This window comes from Pelodiscus sinensis, chromosome 20, assembly GCF_049634645.1.
Source record: "Pelodiscus sinensis isolate JC-2024 chromosome 20, ASM4963464v1, whole genome shotgun sequence".
NCBI classification, from domain to species: domain Eukaryota; kingdom Metazoa; phylum Chordata; order Testudines; family Trionychidae; genus Pelodiscus; species Pelodiscus sinensis.
The window spans coordinates 11,899,177-11,909,586 of record NC_134730.1 but is presented as its reverse complement, the minus strand read 5'-3'; the positions used below and the strand labels follow the sequence as shown (position 1 = coordinate 11,909,586).

At 51.0% G+C, this 10,410-nt stretch overlaps 1 protein-coding gene across 2 annotated transcripts in view; it reads right to left on the bottom strand.

Annotated features, from left to right (window-relative positions):
- Window positions 1-10,410, bottom strand: part of CASKIN2 (CASK interacting protein 2) — a 141,851-nt gene that overhangs the window by 129,502 nt on the left and 1,939 nt on the right. The window contains exon 2 of one of the 2 annotated variants that reach the window (XM_075903680.1): window positions 10,130-10,278. The gene's annotated coding sequence lies outside the window, so the exon portion shown is untranslated. Of the gene's footprint in view, window positions 1-10,129; window positions 10,375-10,410 lie in introns of those variants that run through there. The other variant, XM_075903679.1, reaches the window with a different exon arrangement.

The window sequence follows — 10,410 nt, the reverse complement described above, 5'->3', positions numbered from 1 at the left end:
GGGGAAATTCAAAACAGTCCATGTGGTTCATTTTGTTGTGTCTCTTCCAAACAGTGTTCACAGTTGTGTTTGCCACACACAGTTTTTTGGTTTGTGTGTTTGTCGAGGAAGAAAAAATCAGCTTTGGTTTGAAGTTTCCTGATTTTTTTTTTCAGATTTCTAGTATGGCCACCCCCCTGAAAATCACTTATTTGCTGAGCCCTAGTTACCAGTCTGAGTAGGTCCCTCTCTGCCTGTTCCCATGTGGTTTCTCTCGACTCAGACTTCCCACATGTTGCCTCCTCAGCCCCTCTCTCCAGCTCCTAAGAGAGGAGAATCCAGCTGGAAAGTGTCCTGGGAAAGGTCGGCATTTCAAAGAGCCAAGGGCTCCCTGCTTTGTCTCTTGGGGCATTGCCACAGCAGCAGCAGGCGGCACAGCCAATTAAATATACCTGTGGAGAAAGCCACTATGCTACTCACAGCCATTCCAGCAAAGTCTGGCCCAATTAGGGTCTTGGCAAGTGAGGCTCCTGGATGGCAGTGAAAGGAAAGGGCATGGAACGAGTCTTAGGATCTCCATTTACTCATAGCCCTTCGCTGCTTTTTGTCCTAGAGCTTGAACGTCTGTAGCAACAGCCGCAACGATGCCTTAGAAAGATGAGATGCATCTGGGGAGTGGGGTGGTTTCCCAGGGCCCCAGGGAGAGGTCATCGTTGTCCAAAGAATCTCATTATACAGACAGTGAAACGATCGTCATTGCCGTACAGGAATAGTTGGGCCTCCTCTTAAGGGCAGTAACACTGGAGAGGACAGGGCCCCAAGGCCAGATGTCCCAGTGGCTGTGCTGAGAAGGCATGGAGTAAAGACAGGGAGAAACAGGGGAGAAGGGAGCCTGGGGAGAAAGGGACGGAGAGGGGGAGAGAGCATATGAGATTACGAAAGGAAGATAACATAGGGTGCAAGAGGAAAAGAGAGAAGATTTCTAGGGCCAGAGAAAGAGAGCAAGGGAAGGTGGGAGGCAGAGCAACAGAGAGAGGGAAGGATGAAAGCGTGAGAGGAATAAAATGGGGATGAGGGAGGAGAGTGAAAGATTTAACCCCCAGACTCTGATCCTTCCTATGTGGCCTCAAAAAAACTTTGCACCCAGCTGAGGCCAAGAGGCGGTGCTACCCAGCCGTCCTGTGCTACCTCTTCTTCCACAGCCTCACCAGGGATGATGAAGGGGCCAGCCAGGGTGGGATTGTAATCGTCACATCTCACAGGGCTGCTAGGAGAACAGCCCCCACCCCTCCCACAAAGAAAGCAGAATGCCAGGCTACCCCGTCACATGGAGTGGGCGGGACTGAGACGCCACGCAGCAGAAAGGCAGCCACGGGGCTCATACCACAAAGGTGAGTAAATCTGGAAGCCTGCGGGTCCTTTCCCAGGCAAAGCTCCCACTGATCTGCAGGATCGAGACCTCCAAGCCCACCACAGGTGATGGAAGACTGGAAACGGCAAGGCTAATGGCAAGGCTGACTGCAGCATCATTTACCCCAGCGCTGCAGTGCAGCCTTGGGAAAGGAACCACCTGACACAGTGAGCAAGGTAATATGTCCTTGCCTCCCCCCCCAACTCCGCCCCCCTTCCATTGGCTAGCCCAGAGGGGGGACAGACATTCATGTGACAAAAGAGATGAGCCGTGAATATAGTTGTCAAGGACCTGTCTCCTGATGAGGATCCCATAAGACTCAGGCCACATGCTGGATGAGCTGATGACGGGAGAAAGTCCAGAATAGTGAGTGCAGGACTCCCGGGGTATGTCTACACAGCAGCGTTATCTGGGAATAACTGACATTATTCCGAAAAAACAAAGAGCACATCTACACTGCTAGCCATTATTTCGAAATGATGTCAAGGACGTCTTACTCCGACTCCTGTGACCCTCATTTCATGAGGAGTAAGGGAAGCCGAAAGAGGAGTGCTCTTCCTTCAACTTCCTGCTGCGTAGTCAGTGCCAGAAGCCAAATTAAGCTATTTTGACTTAAGCTATGCAATTAACGTAGCTCAAGTTACATAGCTTAATTCGACTTTAGCCCTGCTGTGTAGACATACCCACAGGCAGTAATGGAAGAGATGTAGCAAGGCACTGAATGCCATACTATCAGCCCAGCACACAGACATAAACATTCCTCTGAGTGAGGCTTGATCTACACTACCAGGGCTGCCAATCTAAGCTATGCAACTTCAGCTATGAATAACGTTGCTAAGTCAGTGTACTTAGACCTACATACCATGGTGCCAAGTCAATAGCTGATGCTCTCCTGTCAATTCTGTCTTGTGTTTTTTGTTCCAGTGGAGTACCGGAGTCAACGGGAGAGTGCTCGGTGGTCATTTATTACTATACTATACTATACTATACTATACTATACTATACTATACATGATAAATTGACTCCTGCTGGATTGATTGCTGCCTGACGATCTGGTGGGTAGTGTAGATGAGCCCGGAGGGGCTGGCCAGAGAGGCACATACCTCCTCCTTCAGCTGTTGTGCTGTGTGATGCGCACACACCAGAAAACTGCCTCTGGGTGATATGTGCATCTGCAACTGTTAGGGCTCCCTCCCCTCCCTCCTCCCACCTTGCATGGTCACATCTGACAGAGCTTAGTGGGAGACAACCAGCAGACCCGATTTCCTGTAGATGACCTTCCTTGTCATCTTCCCGGAGTAAGTTATCCATCTTCTCTCTGCACATGCAGCAGGCATGAGGGAGGGGCTGGCCACATTTTTTACAGGTGCATGGGCCTTTGCTTCAAGTTCCATTACAGCAGCATTTCATCATGACTGGGGAAGGGCCCAACCCAGAAAATAGGGTCCAGAATTTGGCCACACCAAAGTTCAAAGGAACATTGAGGCAGGGACTGGGTTTAGGCCCATCTCATATTGTAACTTCTGCAGCACTACGAGAAAGTCTAAAGGGACTTTGCTCGCCATCCAGGAAATCCTCTGGGGGTAACTAATGTCTCCTCTCTGTGCTGCAGCTCTGCCTGGAAGCTATAACAGGAATGGTAATAAAAGGTTCTTCCTGAGCACCATCTAGTGCCTTCCAATGAGATAGAGTTTTAAACTGTTGCCATCAAGAAGGCTGACCTGGTTCTGGTTCGAGGCAATCCAGTTTCTCTTCCCATTATTGGCTCCGAAGAGGTGCCAGGCCATTTCCCTTGTCGATGAAGTGTTGCTGCTAGTTTCAAAGTGGCTCTGGCTGAGGGTCTCCATTTACAGCCTTCAGCTTGGTTCTGAGTCAGAAAGTGAGATTTTGAGCCATGAGACAAAGGCTCTTATGCCCAGCGCCAACCTCCAGGGGTTCCCAGTGGCACGAGATGAATCTCGAGATGGCAAGATGGGTTGGGGCTTTGCTGTCACTTAGATTGTATTTTCTCCATCCAAACTAGCTCCAGCTCCCTGAGCTCTTTTGGAAAGAGAGGGCCATGCTCCCTCTGCACGGGGTCCCCCACCCAACACAGCCATCTCCCCAGGAGCCACCCAGAATCTCCTTGACACTTCCACATCCAAAAGCACAGAATGAGCCTCACTGCTTGGAAAGCCAGAAGTACGCCATCACCAGAATGTCACCTAAACAGCACAGGGAGGATCCCCAAGGTCTGTCTCTCTCTACCACAACATGGTTAACATCATTTGTTTTCTCCTCGCAGCGCCTGCTTTGTTAATGCAGCGAGTATGCTGATGTTCTAATCCACCATGACATTTATCCCTTTGTGTATTCTGCTCTTGATATTTATATACGAGGCTTGAGCACTTGGGTCACTTTATTGATTGCAATATCAAAACTAAAGGGCAGTGGAAAAGGAAAAGCATTGGCCACTCAGCACAGCTGTACACATCAAGTTACCTGAGTGCTCATGGAAACAGACCTTTGGGAGGGCTCCGAGATGCGGTTAGGACACTTGCACTCCATTAAGACACTTCAATTCTGCCTCTAAATCATACAAGCTCCTTATCTAATCTATCCTAGAGATTAATTGGAATCTGTCTAAACAGCGCTAGAGGAAAGAGAGTGGTCAGGGCACCAAATAGTTCCTCAGATCAGCAAGTTGGCATGTTGGGCGAACGATTTGATTTGCTTTTTTCCTGAGACAATTCTGCACATGCTCTGTGCTCTTTTCGGCTTGTCTGCCCCTTTTGCCTTCCCTCTCTTTGTCCTTCCTTACCTTGAAGCTGCTTTGGAGCCAGGGATCAAGGCATCCTTCTTGAGCAACTGACACATTGCACTGGCGTCTCAGACACCGTGTCCTCTTGGGTTCATTTTTACTGCTCTGGTAGGATGGACCTCCATAGGGTGGTGTTCCTCTGGGTTCTGCCCTGGCCAATGCCATTTCCCTCTCCTGCCCTTAAAGCAGCCCCATTGATGGGATGGGGGGGGATGGGCAAAGGGAACCATTACCTCAGGGCCCAAGGCTCCTGGTCACCGCCGCAGCTACCACAGAAACCTGAGCCCTGGGCCCTTTAAATAACCGCCGGAGCATCACAGCATGAGCTCCTGGTGGCTCTGAGGGCTGGGAGAGGGTGTGTGTGTGTGCATGCGTGGGGGTGTATATGTGTGTGTGCGCGCACGCGCCACGGTGTATGCTCTTCCCTTCCACCCGAGGGCCCTTCCCTTCCTGGAGCATGGAGATGCCCCCTCACAGACACCTTTCCCAGGGGCCCATGGAGGCAGTCTGCTCCCCTGCTCCTTAGTCACCTCCTTTGTGAATTCAGCTGTGGGCATTGCCCCTCTCCAGGCAATATTTGCACCTATCTGCCCCCCTTCACTCTTTTAGCCCTTTGTGAGCATGCTGGCTGCTTCAGCCTCATCAGTGGCTACATAAACCATGACCTCCCTGTACGATATTGCACTAGAAGTGCTATTGAGCATGTGCTATACTGATGGGCGAGTGCTCTCCCATCGGCATAGTGACTCCACCTCCAGGCAAGGCAGAAGCTATGTTGGTGGCAGAGCATAGAGAGTTATTGTCAGGGAAGGATCACTCCATCTGCGCATTCCCTCTGAAGCATCTGGCAATAGCCACTGCTGGAAGACAGGATGCTAAGCTAGAGGGATCATTGACCTGGCCCAGTGTGGCTGTTCTCATGTTCTTAACATAAGTAAATTAGATTTGTGATACTAGTAGGGATGTAAGTGACTAGTCGACTACCTCATAAACAAATGCTTATCAGGTAGTCGAGTAGGAACTTGACTAGTCACTTCCCCCACCCCTTGCTGCCTCTATCAGAGAGAGGCAGCAACGGGGGAGAGCACAAGCTGGTGCTGGGAGGAGCCAGTTTAAAAGCCGGACCCCCTCCCCAGCACCATCTCTGCAGGGTCTAGGGGGGCAATGGGGAAACGGTGGGAGTGGGGATTGAAACAGTCCCACTTGCCCCGGTCCCACTGCTGCTCCTCTCCCTTTGGAATATACAAGAGCCACCTGTGGCTCCCCACTGGCATGGGTTCCTGCTGCATCTTTCCGTTTGAAATATACAAGAGCCATGGGCAGCTCCTGTACATTTCAGAGGGAGAGAGGCAGAGGGCGGCTCCTGTAAATTTCAATGGGAGTGGAGCAGTGGGGCAGAGAGCACCATCCTTATCGACTAATTGAGCAGTCGATGGAAATTCCATCAACTACTTGATTAGCGGATTAATGGAAATATAACATCCCTAGCTACTACCCAGTTTCACCCTAAACAACACAGCATTAATAAACACACCTGTTACTGGTCTGTACTAACACTCCCACCAGTTCTAGTGCAACAATGAGTGAATGACTTCAAATTCTCAGTTTAAACTAGGACAAAAGGTCCACACATCCATTCCAAAAGTTCATTGTGCCTTTAGGAGTCATCTATTCAGGCAGCAAAAACAATGCCATGTGACCTAGGTGGCCAATCACACAGCACAACTAGCACAAAGTGAATTCTTGAAGCAGGAAACTTGGTGGAGCTAGTTAGCAGCCTGTAGGCAGGGAACACTTTTCATAAATCATCCATCAAACAGTTCTTAGGAACATGTTCAGAAAACCCAGAATCTGTTTGCAGAGCATTCATAAAGGTGTAGCCAGCTTTATGTATAGGAAAGGCACAAGCATCGATTGAGGCCGGGCCACAAGTAAAGAATCAGGTGACTTAGTGGCCATAAGGTAAGATAGTTTAGCCCAGGAGTAGTCAAATCTGGTGCACCAGACACTTTTGAACAGACCCCCAAACCTTTTTATCTACTCATGATTACTATTATTTTTTAAAACTATTTGCTCTAGAATCTGGACTGTGACTATACTTGAATCAAGAAATTTTTAGCATACCCTAAACCTGGTTTAGCATAGCTACTTCAAGTCTACAGCTTTTCTTGAGGCACATAATTGACTGGTGAGCGCCCTTAAAACACAAGATGGAGCAATCTGTAAATAAAAACAAGCCAGTTGACTAATGTGATGTGAAAGAGTGCAGAATAGGAGTTACTGATATTTTCAGGTACATTTAAGCAATATGTATAACAAACTCACAAGGGCTGGTTGCTGTAATACTATGGCAACGAACTGACGTCAATGCTAATGTGTATGATGTAAATGGTTAAACTACAGAACCTGGGAACCCAACATAAGCGGGGTTTGGAAGTTCAGAGAAGGGGCTGAATCCCGAATGAATATGTATGAGATACCATGGGCTGTGGTCCCTGTAAGCTGGGTGCTTGTGCGGCTGTTCAGGAGGGATTTCAATGCACCCAGCTGATTAGCAGAGGGCCACTGGGTATCAGAATAACACAGGCCTGCTAACGGGGCTGAAAAGGGGTCAACTGTCCTGGGGGCCAGCAATTCAAAGAGGCCTGGGGCTCCAGTCACCACCATCACTACTGTAGCAGTCCTGGCCCCTTTAAATTGTCACCAGAGTCCCATGTGGTGCTCTGCAGAGCCCCAGGCAGCATGCTCCAGATGGCGTTGACGGCTGCCCCGGACCCCGCCCCTTCCAGGAGCGCCAAGCAGGGCCCCCCTTACCTTGCCCAGGGGCGCAACAGTCTGTCGGCTCACCTGATAACACATGATACAAGCTTGTTTCAGGGCCTGTGCGCTGTGCAAAACACCAGGGCAATGACCATCTCTTGGCACTCTGCCATCTTCTTCAAGGCTGCCCACAAGGGCCGATGTGAATAATGCAAGTGCTGGACATTATGTGTTCTCTCTGCTTTGCTCTATTGCAGCATGTCGGGATTGTTAATAAATTGCTAATAAAAGTACAAGAATTGAGTTGTTTTCAGTGTGTGCCTCGGGGCCCACATTCTAACGACAGCTTCTCTGCTGTAGCTGCGCTGCAGGTCGGACGCTGTCAGACCACTGCCTGCTAAAGTAGAGTGGACCTGGAGTTACTGACGTCTTCAGATCCTGATTTAAAGCACCCACCATTTCCACTAGTTGAAACCAGCAAGTGATGCATGCCCCATGCTGCAGAGGAAGGCAACCTTGTCCACCCAACTCCTCGTGGTCTCTGCAAAACTGCCGCACTAAAAATTCCTTCCCAGCCCCAAACATGGGGTCAGTCAGACCATAGATATTTTGGCAACCAAACACCTGGGAAAGAATTGACTGTAGTAACTCAGGGTATGTCTAGAGTTGACTACATGCCTCTGTCGCCTGATGCACGTAAATTAGACATACCGACATAGTCAATGAAGCGGGTATTTAAATATCCCCTGCTTCATTAGAATAAAAATGGCCACCGCATTGTTCCGGCTCAGCTGTTTGTTGGCACAAACCGGCAGTCAAGACGGGGATTGGTCGGCAAGGAAAGCCTTTGCCGACCGATCCCTTATGCCTCGTGCAATAAGGTTTGCAGGATCGGTCAGCAAAGACTTTCCTTGCCACCCAATCCCTGTCTTGACTGCCGGATTGTGCTGACAAACAGTTGAGCCTGCACAATGGGGCGGCCATTTTTATTCTAATGAAGCGGGGGGGTTTTAAATCCCTGCTTCATTGACTATGTCGGTATGTCTAATTTACATGCCTCTGTTGCCAGAGGCATGTAGTCTAGACATACCCTTAGAGCTAATGGGACCAGATTTCCCTATGCTGAATACAGGATACCTGGTAAAATGACTTGTACTCAAGAGCATCCAGGGGCAATCAATCAGAACTATGCAGTACATTAAAATTAACAAGTGGACTGCGCCCCTGGTCAATACAAATTCTGCGTCGCTGGAATCTTTTAATTCATCTTCCTTTTAAGGTTTGCACGGGGACACCCCCCCCCCCCCCCCCCAAACACCTCCTTCACTCAGGGAAGTGGGTGATTGACTGAACTGACTCAGCCTTCCCCGCCCAGTGCTCTCCACCCTCTATGCCTGCCTGGGTCCCTGGTATGGACCCACCTCTCCTGTACCTGGTGCTGCATCTTCTCAAGGCAACATGTGGGGGAGCATGCAGGTTCACAGCCCATCCACAGGTTCACAGCAGAGCATGGCCAACTCTGTGGCACTGTGTGGAAGGGAGCTGCTTCCAGCTGTAGGCAGGTGGGAGTGGCTAGCAGCAGGAACCATCAGGCAGGATCTGGCTTGTGTATTTGAGAGGTCATCTCTTCCCTTCTGCCTCCCCGGCCCTATCCCATTCCCCCATGGTTAGAAGTGACTGATTGCCACTCAACTTGCTTAAATACGAGTCATTTTACCAGGTATCCCATATTCAGCATGGAGGAATATGGTTACCCTGTGTATGGAGCTGCAGGGCCAGGCCCTTAACTCTTAGCAATAGTTGAATCACTCAGCTGCCAGGCCTGGGAGAGTGAATTGATTGAGTCTGACATGCTTGGAGAGGAAGAACTGAGGTTTCTTCTTACAAAGACTCAGCCACAGTGAATGGTGGCATAATTCCAACACTTGCCTGCAATGGGAACGGATCGTGGTTTCAGTGCGGATGAAATGTATCAAGCTGAGAACCCTGGAGAGCTTTCCGATGTGTCTTGTCTTCCCAAAGGATCCCAATGCAATTCATACACTTTCCTCTATAAATAAGGATTACTTCTCCCACTGCTGAAATGCAGCTGCCTCTCGGCGTAATGCCGCAGCACAACATAGCCTATTAGGTCAAGAACTAGAGCAGAGGCTGGCAACGTACAGCACGTGTGCCATGAGTGGCATGCGAGCTGAATTTGAGTGGCACGTAGCCCGGCTGGCGGGGTGCGAGTGAGTGCTGGGGCGCGAGTGAGGGTGAGTGCTGCCCGGGCTGCGGCTCAGAGGCTGGGCGGCAGTAGACGGGAGAGGAAAACATGTGGGGGGTCCCCCTGCCCCAAAGCTGTGTTGGCCTCTGGGTGCCTGGGCTCCTGGCAGGAAGGCGAGGGTGCCATGGACCCCACCCCCACCAGGGCTGGACACCCTGGGGTTACCCATCCACCCACCCCTGCCTTGCCCATTTCCCTGAACCCGCCCAGCCCATTCTGGCGATCCAGCATCAGCATCCAGCACTGGCTTCTTTCAGGGAGGGGAAACCCCGAGGCTCCGCCCTGCATCCAGCTTCCTCCCCTCCCCACAGGAAAAGCCGGAGTGGAGCCCAGGGCAGAAGAGCAAGTAGGACGCGCAGTGTAGAGATCCCCTCCCAGGAGAGTGGCACGGCCCAGGGCAGGAGGGTTAAATTTTGGCACACCATTTCAGAAAGGCTGCCGCGCCCGAACTAGAGGTTCTGCTTTCATTTGCGCCACGGTCAGGCCGCCGACAGGAGAGGTACAAAGGGGGTAATTGCCTTGGGGGCTGGTAATTCAAGCAGAGGGAGCGGCTGGAGTCCCAGACTCTTTAAATCTCTGCCAGAGCACCACACCGGAGCACCGCACCGCACAGTCCAGGCAGCACAAAGGCCTGGGGGTGCAGGGTGGCGTGCTGCACTCAGGGCAACACTATGGGCTGCCCGCCCTTGGCCCTACCCCTTCCATCCTTGGCCCCACCCCATCCAGGAGTGCAAAGCTGCCCCTGGTCCTGCCCCTTATACCCTTGGCACTGCTTCTTCCGGGAGCGCAGAGCCCCCCCTTGCCCAGGGGCCCGCAGGGGCTGACAGTGACTCCTTTTGAAATAAGTCCTACAGCTGATTGTAGCCAGGCTGCTTATGCCTGGCATCAGGAAGTCGGGGTCAAGGTCACTTACATCAAATTCAGGAAGGGAGCTGGTGAATCACAACGGGGTTCTGCTGCTCCCTATGGCCTTGGCTCTCTCCTGGGACACTCTGGACCGGATGTAGAAGTCCTGTGCAGTTCCTGGTTCTCTTTAATGTGCTAGTTCTTCTCCAATACTCGCTGAATGACACCTATGAACATTGTTGGTCTGTAGCTCGTTTGACAGCGCTGTATTTCTGATCAGTCAGTGTGCCCAAAGGGGCTGGCTAGAGGCAGGACATCAGCCTTGCAGGTGGGTGTGGCAGTGACATC